This window comes from Theropithecus gelada, chromosome X (assembly GCF_003255815.1).
Source record: "Theropithecus gelada isolate Dixy chromosome X, Tgel_1.0, whole genome shotgun sequence".
Taxonomy (NCBI): Eukaryota; Metazoa; Chordata; class Mammalia; order Primates; family Cercopithecidae; genus Theropithecus; species Theropithecus gelada.
Genome location: NC_037689.1, coordinates 82,291,181 through 82,305,775, shown reverse-complemented (window position 1 = coordinate 82,305,775; position 14,595 = coordinate 82,291,181). Strand labels below are relative to the sequence as shown.

General features: G+C 48.2%; 1 pseudogene; it reads left to right on the top strand.

Moving 5' to 3' along the window:
• Positions 1 to 7,607: 7,607 nt before the first annotated feature.
• Positions 7,608 to 11,462, top strand: LOC112615188 (annotated as a pseudogene).
• The last annotated feature ends 3,133 nt before the right edge of the window (positions 11,463 to 14,595 follow it).

Below are 14,595 nucleotides of genomic sequence, written 5' to 3'. Positions count from 1 at the left end.
ATGAACATCCACAAGCATCAAGACCATCCAGGTAAACATGACCTCACCAAATGAGCTAAAGAAGGCACCAGGGTTCACGCCTGGAGAATAAAGATATGTGACCTTTGAGACAAGTAATTCAAAATAGCTGTTTTGAGGCAAGTGAAAGAAATTCAAAATAACACACAGAGGGAATTCAGAAATCTATCAGATAAATTTAACAATGACATTGAAGTAGTTAAAAGGAATCAAGCTGAAATTGTGAAGTTGAGGAATGCAGTTGGGAGGGTGGAGCAAGAAGTTGGAATGGAAACCTCCATTGGTTGCTCCCCCTGCAGGAACACCAAATTTTAACAACGAACTACACACACAAAAACACTGTGCAAAAAATTAATAACTATGAGAACTTTTCAAGACTTTGTACAATAAGACACAAAGAGAAACAACAAAAGTTTAAAAGTGGGCAGATGAAGTTAAAGTGTTGAATTTTCATAAGTTATATTTTCCGTTGTTTGTTTGTGTATACAATCAGTGCTAAGTTGTCATCAGTTTAAAATAATGGATTATAAAGTAGTATCTGGAAGCCTCATGGTAACCTCAAGTGGAAAAACATAAAATGAATACATAAAAAATGAAAAGCAAGAAATTAAATTTTACCACCAGAGAAGATCATCTTCTGTAAAAGGAAGACAGGAGGAAAAGAAGCAGAATAATAAGATTACAAAACAACCAGAAAGGAAATAACAAATTGGAAGGAGCAAGTCCTTACTTATCGATAGTAACATTAAATGTAAATGAACTAAATTCTCCAGTCAAATGACATAAAGTAGCTGAATAAATATTTTTAAAAGACCCAATGATCTGTTTCCTATAAGAAACACACATCACCTATAAAGACAAACAGAGACAGAAAATAAAAAGAAAGAAAGAAATATTCCATGCCAATGGAAACCAAAAAAGAGAACCAGTAGCTATACTTACGTCAGACAAGATAGATTTCAAGACAGAGAGTATAAGAAGAGATAAAGAAGGTCATTATATAGTGATAAAGTGGTCAATTGAGTAAGCGGATAAAATAATTGTAAATATATATGCACCCAACACTCGAGCACCCAGATATGTAAAACAAATATTACTAGAGCTAAAGAGAGTGATAGACCCCAATACGATAATAGCTGGAGACTTCAACTTCCCACTTTCAGCATTAAAGAGAACTTCCAGACAGGAAATCAACAAAGAAACATCAGTCTTAATCTGCACTACAGGGCAAATGGATGTAATAGATATTTACAAGACTTTTCATTCAACGGCTGCAGAATACACGCTCTTTTCCTCGGTACATGGATCATTCTTAAGGATACACCACGTAAGGTCACAAATCTTAAAACATTCCAAAAATTGCAATAACATCAGACATCTTCTCTGACCACAATGGAATAAAACTAGAGATCAATAACTACAGACATTTTGGAAACTATGCAAACACATGGAAATTAAACAGAATGCTCCTGAATGGCCAGTGGGTCAGGGGAGAAACTAAGGATGAAATTTAAAAATTTCTTGAAACGAATGACGATGGAAACACAACATATCCAAACCTATGGGATACACCAAAAGCAGTACTAAGAGAGAAGTCTATATCTAAAAGCACTTACATCAGAAAAGAACAAAAACTTCAAGAAGAACTAGTACTAATCCTACTCAAACTTTTCTGAAAAACAGATGGGGCGGGAATATTTCCAAACTCATTCCACAAGGCCAGTAATACCCTGATACCAAAAGTCAGACAAAGACACATTAAACAAGAAAAGAAAGAAAGAAAGCTACAGGCCAATTTCTCTCATGAATATTGATGCAAAAATCTTCAGCAAATACTAGCAAATCAAATTCAAGAATACATTGATAATTTGACTTCTTTCTTTCTAATTTGGATGACTTTTATTTCTTTCTCTTGTCTGATTGTTCCAGGTAGGATTTCTAGTACCATGGTGAGCAAAAGTGGTGAACGTGGGCACCTTGTTGTGTTCCAAATCGTACAGGAAAGGCGTTCAGTCATCATCATGACCAAGTGGGATTTATCGCAGGGATCCGAGGACAGTTCAACATACGCAAATCAATGTGATACACCATATCAACGGAATGAAGGATAACAACCATATGATCATTTCAATTAATGCTGAAAAAAACCACTAGATAAAATTCAAAATTCCTTCATGGTGAAAGCCCTCACAAAACTGGGTGTAGAAGGAACATACAGACCCACAACTAGTATCATACTGAATGGGGAAGAACTGAAAGCTGGGGAAAGGGAGAAGCTTGGAGTGGTCAGTCCAAGTCTGAAAGTCTCAAAACCAGGGAAGCCAACAGTGCATTCAAATATCTTTTTTGGGGGGCCCATTAATCATTCTTACCTCTCCCTCACCTCTCACTACCCTTTCCAGCCTCCGATAATTATCCTTCTACTTGTTTGTAGATGACATGATCTTGTATTTGCAAAACCTTAAGACTCCACCAATAAACTCTTCGAACTGATGAACAAATTCAGCACGTTGCAGGATAGAAAATCAACACACATAAATCTAGCATTTCTATATGCCAACAGTGAACACTCCGAAAAAAAAATCAAGAATCTCCTTCACAACAGCTACAAATGAAATAAAATATCGAAAAAATTCATTATTTATTCCAGTCTTCTCTGTCTGGCTTGTCTGGAATTTTATGTTTGCTTAGAGATTCTTTGTAATTTACCTGTTGGATGTCTTATTTTTTTCTGCCAGGCCACTGACTCCTTTACAGCATTAGACGGTTCCTTAAGCCCAAGTCTGCCTCATCTCAAGCAAATGATCGGAGTGCTGCCCATCCAGAAAGGGGAAAGTCCCAAAAGTGGTATCTTGGCAGTTTGGAAGATCTGGCTAAGGGTCCATGCCTAGGGGCCAGTGGAACATCCCACTAACAGTGTGGTGCTGCTGAACAGCCACTCTGATTTGGCATCTCCTCTGGCTGAGTTACAGAGCAGAGGTTCCAGGGCTGAGGATGATAGTTCTGCCTCCCTGTTTTGTCTCTGGCTGTCTTCTGGGACATTTCTCCCCTCAGGCACTCACGATGCTTCCCGTGGGTTGAGTCAGGAACAGTTCTCCTGCCAGGGAACCCAAGATGGTGCGGAAGCTGACCGTCACCTCAGTATCACTTCTTCCAGTGAAGAAACCATGGCTCAAGGGAAATTTTCTGCACACGTGGTGCCAAGCAGATTCAGGGGGAGGGTGTTGCAGATACGGAAATCCAATTCTCTTATTGTGTGCTTGGAGCTTTTTCACTTCTCTGTGGCCCTGGCAACTGACTCTTCGTCATAGTTGAGTTCAGGGACATTGCAGGTGATAATCTTGACATTATATATATATATATGTATTTTTTGTTCTGCGAGGTGGAGTTAAGCGAGCTTGCACCTATGCCACCATTTCAAAGCCAGCAACCAAAACTTCTTACATTGTGGTTTTTTAAGATACTCTATTTTTAAAGTGCCATTATTTAAATTTAATTTAAATTAGGCAGATTGCATTATTCATTACCGCAAGCACAGAAACATAGTAACACTAGGAGATAGTTGAACACAGTTTACAGTTGACTGGCTACATTTTATAAATGTGGTAAGCAACTTTTGTAGAGATAGTAGGTGTGTGATAATGTAATATTCTTTTCCAAGTTTGGACTACAGTCGAATAAGCTTTTTAATGATTTAAAAACTTTTTTTTTTTTTTTTTTTTGAGACGGAGTCTCACTCTATCGCCCAGGCTGGAGCGCAGTGGCCAGATCTCAGCTCACTGCAAGCTCCGCCTCCTGGGTTTACGCCATTCTCCTGCCTCAGCCCCCCGAGTAGCTGGGACTACAGGCGCCTGCCACCTCGCCCGGCTAGTTTTTTGTATTTTTTTTTTTAGAACAGACAGGGTTTCACCGTGTTAGCCAGGATGGTCTCGATCTCCTGACCTCGTGATCCGCCCGCCTCGGCCGCCCAAAGTGCTGGGATTACAGGCTTGAGCCACCGCGCCCGGCCGATTTAAAAACATTTTTACTGAATAACATGATGGTTTTTTTGTATAATGTATTTGGTTTTGTAAATACATATTTCCTGATGTGAGTTTTGTGAGAAACGCTAAATCTTTTGTAAATCATATCCTCACAAAATTGGCATGAGCCAAATAGTAGTGTGTGGGTGATTTGCATTGTACAATAACTGTGAGACTTTTAGAATTATAAAAATATTTATTAACTTTTAGTGTGTTGTTTAAACAAGCTATTGGAACATACTGAAGATATGAGTAGGATTTTTCTGAGTATTTCAGATGTGTACTCGGGCTAGCTTTCTTGTCTTTTTCAGAACAAAATAGTGTCTTTTCTCTTAAAAGCAGTAAATCTGTTTTCTTGTTACAAAGAAGTTTACAGTTTTGACTATTGTTAAGCGTACAGTTTAGTAGTGTTAACTACATCCCCATTGCTGTACAACCATCACCACTGTCTATCTCTACAAGTTGTTTCATCTTCCCAAATGGAAACTATGTACCCATGAAATAACGCCCCCCTCATTTCCTCTTCCCCCACTCAGATGCTGGCACACAGCATTCTACTTTCTGTCGACATGAATTTGATTACTCTAGGTACCTCATATAAATGGAATCATACAGTACTTTTATATTTTTTGCCTTTTGATCTATCCTATTCTCTGCAACCTTGTTGAATTTGTGCATTAATTTGTTCATTAACTTTAGTAATGGTTTTGTAGATTCTTTCGGATTTTCTATGTACAGAATTGTGTCGTTTGTGAATAGAGATAATTTTACATCTCTCTTTCTAGTTTGAGATGCTCTTTGATTTTTTTTTTCTTACCTAATTTCTCTAGGTAGAACTTTTTTCATTGTGGTAAAAAATAACATAAAACATATCATCTTAATCATTTTTAAGTGTGCAGTACAGTAGTGTTACCTATATGAATCTTATTGTGCAACTGATCTCTAGAACTTTTTCATCCTCCGAAACTGAAACTCTACACCCAGTGAACAGCTACACCCCTTTCCCCTGCTCTCCACGGCCTTTGGCAATCACCCTTTCACTTTTTGTTTCTAAGAGTTTGACTTTTTAAAGTACCTCATATAAGTATACCATGCAATGATTTTCTTTTTGTGACTGGCTTATTTCACTTAGCATAATGTCCTGAAGTTTCATTCGTGTTGTATCATATGACAGGATTTTCCTTTTTAAAAGGCCAAATAATATTTCACTGGATGTATATGCCGCATTGTAAAAATCCCTGCATTCATTCATGGAGAGTCAGGTTGTTTCTACCTCCAGGCTATTGTGAATAATACTGCCGTGAACATGGGTGTGCAAATATATATTCAAGATCCTTTTTCAGGTCTTCTGGATATATACTCAGAAGTGGGATTGATGGGTCATATTTAAGTATTTCTATTTTTATATCTTGGAGAAAGTTTCATACTGTTTCTAATAGTGGGCACACCATTTCACATCCCCACTAGTGTACAAGGGTTCTAGTTTCTGTTTTTTTTTTTTTTTGTTGTTGTTTTTAATAGTGGTCACCCGAACAGGTGTGATGCGATATTGTAATTCTCATTTGTATTTCCCTGATGATCAGGATCTTAATCAGTTCAGGCTGCTATAACAAAGTACCATAGACCGGGTGGCTTAAAGAACAAATGTTTGTTTCCCACAGTTCTGCAGACTGGGAAGTTCAAGGTAAAGGTACTGGCAGATTCAATGCCTGGTGACGGCCCTCTTCGTGATGCATGAGTAGCACCGGTCACACAGAGGAACTGCAAGCCTCTGTTCCACAGCAAGATCTAGCACCTGATATGAACATGGGCAGAGAGGCTCATAGTCAAGAAGCAGGGGCTTTAGGGTTGTTTCTGCTAGTGCTGTGAAAAGCACTATTCTCATTTTCCTAGGCACTCACCACATTGAATCTGTAACGGCTCTGGGTAGTACCTACCTGTTAACTGTCTTCCCGTCCATGAACACGGGATATGTCTGCATTTATTGGTCTTCTGCGTGTTTCATCAGTGTTTGATTGGTTTCAGTGTGCACACTTTTCACCTCCGTGGATAAACGTATTCCAAAGGGTTTTGTTCTTGCCCTGATATTCTAAATACGTTGGTTTCCTGGTGTCTCTTTCGTATACCTTATTGTTCCAGCATAGAAATGTGAGTGATTTTCACGTTGCTTTTGCACTCTGTAACTTTGCTGGCTTTGTTTATTGGTTTTGGCCGTTTTTGGGTGCAGTGTACCTTAGTGTTTTCTCCATGTATGATCATGTCATCTGCAGGCAGAGATAATTGAGCTTCTTAGTTTCCAATTTGCTTCCTATTTTTCTTAGAATAGGTGATCAAATCGCAAGTGGCTGTGCCCGCGAGGGTTGATTGGCACGTGGGTGTGGTGGTTTGGCAGGTTGAAGTTTTTTATTTCTAAGAGTTTGTCCCACTCCATGCCCTCCTAGGTTTTAGAACTGAAAAACATCTGTTGTTTAAGGTAGATCCCAGCCCTGCTTTTGCGCACTGGAGCCTTCAGGGATCCTTCACCACTGCCTTCACTCCGTGAATCAGGCCTTTCTCCCTCAAGGGAGAGCACCCCTGATTAATTTGATTCCCAAGTTGGGGCATACAGGGGTGCCAGCCCGCACGCGCTTGTACACACGCACACACACACACGTGGGACTCACAGCCACATGCCGATTTAATCATGTAGTGTAAAAAAAGGAATAAGAGGAGTCTAAATTGGAAAGTAAGAAGCTCAATTATCTCTGCTTGCAGATGACATGATTTCACATAGAGAACACCCTAATGTACACTGCACCAAAAAACGATCAAAACCAATAGACAAAGTCAGCAAACTTGCAGAATGGAAAAGCAACATGCGAAAATCACTGACTTTTCTATGCTCCAACAACAAAGTATCCGGAAAAGACACCCGGGAAACCAACGTATTTAGAATACCAGGACAAGAACAAAACACTTTGTTTGGAACACACTTATCCAGGGAGGTGTAAGGTGTGCGTACTGAAACTGATCAAACACTAATGAAAGATACAGAAGACAAATAAATGGAGACACATCCCACGTTCATGGATGGAAGCATGGTCATCACGTCCTTGCTACCCCAAGCCGTTACAGGTTCAGCACAGTGAGCTCCTAGGAAAACGACAATGGTGATTTTTGCAGCACTAGCAGAAACAACCCTAAACCCCTTGCTTCTTGTCTGTGGGCCTCCCTGACCATGTTCCCATAGGGGCTGGCTCTTGGTGTGGAATGGAGGCTTGCAGCTCCTCTGTGCTCTGGGTGCTTTGCGTGCATCATGACATTTACTCTCCCAAGCTGATGAGCTGGGGGCAGCTTTCCCCTCCACCTCCACCTTACAAATGGGACACTGGGGCTCAGAGACATGGCTCTCACTGCCCAGCCAGAGGTGGCAGGACAGGAAGAAAGAGGTGGATGGAGAGCTCCAGTGGGCACTGGCCCGAAGATAGGACCCAAGCACACCCACTCAGTCAAATGACAGGCCTCCGGGCAATCCAAGAGTCTGTCTCATGATTGGGTAAATCCCAGAGGCCTCTCCCAACAAGGGGCATGCTGGTTGGTGGTGGGTGGACCGATGAGAAGGCGTGGGACAGTGAGAAGGCAAGGCGTAGGCCTCGAGGGTGCCCAGAAGCCACGCGTAGTCAGGGACATTGTGAGCAGACTTTGGTGAGGGCGGCAGTGGCCCAAAGGCCTCGCTGTTCCTGTCTCATGGCCCACTCGGCTGGGTTTGGCTGGGCTTGGCTCTCCCCTCCCTCGGCTACCAGGACGACCGTCTCCCCACAGCCCAGGCTGTCTGGAATGCCGCCAGGAGCTCCCCTGATGAGGTGTCCGTTTGCGAGGCTTAGTTTCCGCCCAGAGGGTGGCAAGCAGGCCAGCCTCAGAGCCCCACGTGGCCAAGGCCACCGCCGATGCCTCCATTTGAGGATGAAGCGCAGCTGTGAGGGCAAGGGCGGGTTTACAGATCCCAAGGGCTTCAGCTTCGAGCCTGAGAGGGAAATGATAGAGCAGGGAAGAGTGGTGCTCTGGGGCCAGGAAGGCCGACCTGGCACCCCGGTCCATGACAAAGGGGACAGTGTGGACTACTCGTCCTACCTGGCTGACGAACCTCTATCCTGCTCTATCCTGCTGCCGCCTAGCGTCCAGGAACACCTGTGCCCAGAAGGCTCCGCTGCTAAAGGGTCCGCTGACATCCGCGTGGACCTGGAGGTCCGTTCCAGTGGGAGAGGCGCGCTGAGCCCCAGCCCGGGAGAATGGCAGCAGGACTCCGTCGGCCCTCTCCACCTCAGTAACCCTGGGTCAGGACTAGCCTGGTAGAACCGGGAAAGGGGCTTGAAGAGCAGATTGAGCGTCCAAGCGGATCCCCGCGATCTCCGTGGAAGGCCCCGACAGGCTGTCTACCCACGACTCTGATTCCGCAGATGAGAGCAGCGGCTTACCTGTGATTACGGTGATCATTCGCACCAAAGAAGGAAGCCAGGCCAAGCCTGGAAGCCCCGAGAAGCCAGCAGACACTTGGCAGACGCCCAAGTATGCACCGCAAGGAGAGTTACTTTCACGTTTAAGGCCCTCTCCTGACCTCTGCTCCCTGCAGTCTCACCCCAGCCATGGAGAGGCCGGCCGTGGGAGAGCTGGACACGTCTTCCTTGAAGAAAATGCAGAGCATGGTGTGGGGAAAGGTGGGGGTCAGGCCCAGCTGCTCAGGAGCTGCAGTTACAGGGCCCCTACCCCGGGGCCCTCTGGGAAGGAAGGTGGCCCAGGAGAAGAAATTCCTAGGGGGTGCAACCAAACTGGCCCTGCGGGGAGCCTTTCCTGCCTGGGGGCAGAGACTCTCAGCAGTTCCACCTGATCCGGCCAGCTTCCCGCCAGTGTCTGGTGTGGGGCTCCTGGGGAACCCCTCAAGATCCAAGGAGCCCAAGCACAGCAGCCCTGGGAAGAAACCTCCAGGAAGGAAAACCAGGGAGTCCCAGGCTGCGGCCAGAGAAGATAATGACCCAAATAGAGATGAAGTCCCAAGGGCCCAAGTAAGTAGGTTCTCTTCGTGCTCTCCTCCTTTTCCTCCTTGCTCTCCTCCTCCTCTTTCTCCTCTGTCTCCCCCCACCCACCTCTCTTCCAGCACACACCTCTTTGCCCATGCCCTTTCTATCCCTTGCTCCAGGGTTGTCATCAGGAGCCCAGGGACACTAGGATGCCAGATTGGGGTCCTCCTCTTAGGGGCACACATTAAAAGGAGCACTTTGTGTGTGCCAGGCCTGACTCTGGACACTCTGCAGTTGTCCTGCCCCCTCCCCCATAGAGGAGCTGGGATGGAAGGCAGGGCTGGCAGCTGGTTTGGTTTGGGGGACTCCTTAATGTGTGGGGTGCAAAGCTTGGGTGTGTAGACTCATCAGCTTCCCAATTCCTCCTTCCCTAGCTGTTAAGCAAGCCCTCCTGTCTTGGGGCTGACTGAGGGAGAAAGTGCTAATGAGATTACTCTGGAGTCTCCACCTTAACACAGCCCCTCCCCATGTGTACTCACCATCTACCCCCACTGCCAGCCCGACGCAGAAATTTCTGTTTTAGCTTCCCACACACAAACCAGAGCTGATTTCCCTGTCTGTGTGTCATGGAGAGTACAGCAGTGCTGACCCCAATATCAGAGCTCCCCAAGTTGAGGAACCTCACAGCACTTGGCCTTGAACCTGAGACACCTTGTGCCCAGACATCCTGCACCCTCCAGTGATTTTGAGGGTTTGATAGGGGTTGGGGGGCGAAACCTCTGGCTCTGTCACCTCTGGGGCCTCAGCCTTGTTCCCAGGCTTCCCTGCCCACCCGGGCAGCTGTCCCACAGGAAACGGGATGTCAACGGGGCTAGTCTGAAGCCACATTGTCCTCTCTGAGTGGGATTTGTGTGGTGGTGGGGGGGTGATTTGGAGCAGTGCCCCAAACTCCAACTCTGGAAGGAGACTTTCAGCGGTACTGAGCCCTTTTCTGTTAAGTCCTGCCCAGCCACACTGCCCCTCCCAGGGCCTGCCAGTGGCTGCCCTGCTGCTGGCGTCCAACACGGAGCCACAGTGATAGGGGCCACAGGTGCAGATGGGCTCACACTGGGTAACAGGGAAAACAGTCCCAGAGGGAGAGTTGGAGTTGCTGGGCAGAGCAGGGACAACGTGTTGCCAGCAGAGGGTGATGCTGCCTCACCTTAGTCTCCTTCCAGAGCCCAGATCTCTCTCCTCTTTCCTCCTGGGGTTCATTGTCCTGGTTCTGCCCTGTCACTGTCCTTTCTGTTGAGCATCCTTGCTTTCCCCCGTGACTTGACGCCAGCAGTTTATTTGTGTGCTGTTGAGGGGAGCTCATCCCCCTGCCCCCCCGCCCCACGGCTGCTCAAGGGCCCAGGCCCTTTCCACCTCATTGGGAGACTTGGAAGCTGGATTATGTGTTCTCTTTCAGGTGACTAGCAGCCACCTGTCCATCCCCCAAGACTGGAAAGGCAGCAGCAGCCCCCAGGAGCCCAGGGCTGTCCTTGAATAATGCTTTGTGTGGCTCCTAGAAATCCAGGTCCACACTAGATGGTGGGATTCATGTCCAGGTTAAACTGATTTCGGTGTACCCCCGACCTCTCCACCTTCCATACCCCATGGAGAGTGGGTGCCTCCTTTCCATAGAGGGTTCTGTGCCAGCCCACCTCACCACCATGCTGCAGGCTATGGGGGCTATAAGGGCTGAGGGAGAGAGGAGGCCAGAAGAGACTAATCATTTATCTTCCTCCGGTGTCTGCTGGTCTAGTGCATCCTGCTGCAGAGGGAAATTGATGAACTTACACAGCAGCTAGGTATGACGGAGCCCTGGCTGGGGCAGGGATGGACAGCAGTGTCTTTCTGCAGGTGTGGGGGGCGGGGGTTGGCTGCAGGTACAGGTGGCGTCACTGGGACTGATTTCCTCTGGGGAAGAGAACCAAGCAGGCCTGACCCTGCAGCCTTCTGTGTCTTTCCAGCTAGGGATGTGCACAGACAGCAATGTGTCATCTGAACTCTGTGTATACTTTGTCCACGAGTCCCAGAACTCTCCTTCTCTTAGGACGGTTAGAGATACTGCATGTGTTTTCCTTTAACTCCCGCCTGGTACAGCTTGTACGGTTTTTGCTTGCTGGCTGGCTTATCTGTCTTTGAAACACGTTCTGAATGAACGGTTCTAGGATGGCCCAACACCTGAGAACCACTTTCCCCCTTAGAAGGCATTTCCACGTTTAACTCAGGTGACAGGTGGGTGAGTCAGTCCCAGGGCTGGTGAGGTTCTGGGTTGCAGAGCTACGCAGTTCCCCACAGCGGGGAGGTGGGTTTCTGTTTCCCTGGGTCTGGAGTGCCCAGTTCTGCCTCTCTTGTTTCAGCGGCCATGCAGTTTTTCACTGACAAGCTCCAGGACCTTTGAAGTGAGTGTTGCACACACCATCCCCCTTCCCACAGTCCCGGTAGCTTAGGAGGGCTGTGGGCTGGACCTGGCTGGGGGCCCGTCCCTGAGCCTGCTCTGTTTCACAGGTTGGAGCCAGCATCTTCCTACAAGACGAGCAGCTGCCACCTTTGGAGCCCTGGAGCTGCAGCCAAGCGAGTTCCCTCCGTATCCTCTTCAGCCAGGGCTTCCTCTCTTCTGCTGCATTTGCCCCCTTCCCAATGCAGTTCACAACAGTTTCAGATAAAGTCGTTCTCATACTCTATGGTTTGTTGTCTGCCCTCTCTGTGATTGTTGGGAGTGTTGAGGGGTGCGGGGTGCTACTCAGTTTCCTGGTGCTTGAAGAACAGTTCCCCTGATGCTCTGTGGTGGGCCCTCTCCCTGCGGGGCGCCTGGGCCGACCTCTGAGCAGCAGCCCTGCACTCGGGCTCACCATAGTGCCCTGGGTCTAGGTGCTGTTGGGGCTCTGCCTGGCCACAGAAGTATTTCCTGCCTTTCCCCTATACACCTTGCTCATGGTCCCTCCTCTTCTCCTCCTACTTTGGGGTCTCACAGGTCCCCTTCTTCAGCGCTATTCTCCCTCCACTTCAGCAGGAACTGATGCCCTCCTTCCAGAACCCCAGTTTCTGTCTGTTTTCCTCCTGCGGTTCACTGTCCTGGTTCTGCCCTGTCACTGTCCTTTCCTTCATGACCATCCTTGCTCTCCCCCATGGCTTGATGCTGGAGGTTATTTCATGCAGGAAATAACCTGCATGGTTATTTCCATGCTGTTGAGGAACATGACGGAGCACATCCTCCCCTTCACGGGCCCAGTCCTCTTTCTGGAGCCATTATGTCCCTCAGGTGCCATCACACACACAGTCAGGTCATCTGGACCAGAAACCTGCTTGGCATACTCAGCTCCTCTCTTAGGCCTCACTTTTGAACCTCAGTTGCCAAATCCCGTCAGGACTCCTCCTTAGTTTCAGTAGTCAGGTGGAGGCAGAAGCCACATCCCGGTGGGTGGCCAAGCAAAAGGGAAGGTACAGGGAGCACAGAAGAAAAGGGAGGGGTGGACTCTTCGTTGGAGGTGGGGATGCTGATTCTGTTCTTATGCCTGTGGGCCAACTTGGTGGAAACTGCCCACCGGCAGCTACACAGAAAACGACTTCCACCTCCTTAGTGTGCTATAGGTGGCCAACAGCCCCTTCTGCAGCCAGTCGACTCCATACCCTTGATTTGAAAATGGCCAGCTGCTTCTAGGGCAAATGTGGATGCTAGGCCTGGCTGTTCTTTGAGGGTTTCTGTCAAATACCGTTCAATCATCCCCAAGGCCGCAGGGTTTTGTGGACATGATATTTCCATGTTCCTGCTCTGTCTTCTAGATCGCCTCTCGAGGTCACACGAGATTTCCTTGAGCTCCCTGTTCTGCCTTCACCCTCCTTGACAATTGGGGTCACCCACTTCCTTCAGCTGGAATCCTGGGCTGGGCGGGCCCCGGACTCGGGCACAGATTCTGGTTCCAATGAGGAGGTGTGTGTAGGTTCTGCCAGCTCCCATCGTCAAGAGACTGGGCGTTGAACAAACGAAGACAATAGAAATGCAGATACCATTCAAGGTTATTGTGTGTATGTGTGTGCGTGCCCCTGCATGCACCTGTTTGGGAATCAAATTAATCGGGGATGCTCTTCCTTGAGGGAGAAAGGGCTGATTGACAGAGTGGAGGCAGTGGTGAAGGATACCTGAAGGATGGAATGCACAAAAGTGGGGCTGGGATCCACTTTTTACAAGAGGTGTTGTTCAATTCTAACACCTAGGAGGGCGTGGAGTGGGACGAAGGGGACGTCCCCAAACACAGGGACGGGTGTCGGGGCTCTCAGAATGCTGGAGGTGCCACAGTAGGCTGCTGATCTTCCACGGGATGGATGGGATGTCTCAGCACTCCCGTGTGTGGGTGCAGTGATAACACCTCAGTCGCTGGTTGGTACCTCATGTAGGAAGTGGAGAGCTCCCATGGGAGGGTGCCCCAATGCCAGCTAACAGAGACACGGGCAGGACGGACCCAATGAGGGTGGAAAGCAAGAAAGAGGGACTCCCCTGGGACAATTGGTCGGGCTCGGTAGCGCCTTCCCCCATACTCTCTCTGTGTATCCCTGCCAGGCCCGTGGTGTGAGCTCAGTGAGGGGGACCGTCACACATGCGGTGGGCCAATCACAGGCCTCAGACCTGGAAACTAACGTTGGTGGGGACCTATCCCATCCGAATCCAACCCCTCGCCTGAGAGGGTTGGCTTGATTCCTTGGGCCAAGGCTTTGACCCTGATGGTTGTTTCTTGTGGGGATAACACAGCGGGCTGGTGTCTGGGGAGGACCTGTGTCAGGAACTCTCTAGCTTGGGTTTTTGCCACCAGAGACATCTATGCAGGTTCTGGAAGGGTGAGAATTCCAGCTCCAGGCACTACCCAGGGCGGGGGGGCATGGGTCGTGGTCGACAGGGTGTGGAAGGGGAGAAGCCCGTGGATGGAGTCGTGGAAGGCGTGAACCCATTCCTCGGTGGCTGAATTTGCCAGCCCCATCTCTCAGCACACCACATTTCCATATTCAGGCCACCTCCCGCACAATAATGGAGCTGTAACATGTACAGTCCAGGCCATAGTTAGGGCGGAGCCTTCCGGTTCTGGGGGAAATAAGTGCAGAGTCTGAAGCTCCTCAGATTAGAGGAATCCATCTGGCCCCAGTGGAGAGGAGGAGGTCGAGCCCCTCCCTCATTCAGTGCATTCAGCACCCAGCTTTTGTTTTCCTTCAAGCCTCCTCTCCCACCAAGAAGAATGTGGGACCCAGCCTGGAAAGCCTTAGGCCCCCTGCTGCCTTGTCCTGCCACTTAGCTCAGAAGGGCACCGGAGGTTTGCTGAGCTGCGTGCTCGCCCTTGATGCAGCCACAGTGGCAGAGCCCTGAGCAGAATCCCACCTACATCCGCTGCCAGGGCTGCCACAGGTACATTTCCATATGAGGTCTCTTATTCTGTGGGCAGAAAAGAGAGTCTCCTCTTCAGAATCCAGCTAAGGCCGAAGGTGTGTGAGTCTCCTCATAATCCCGCCAGCCAGAGTCTGGAAGGGTGGCTGTCCAGGCTATGGCA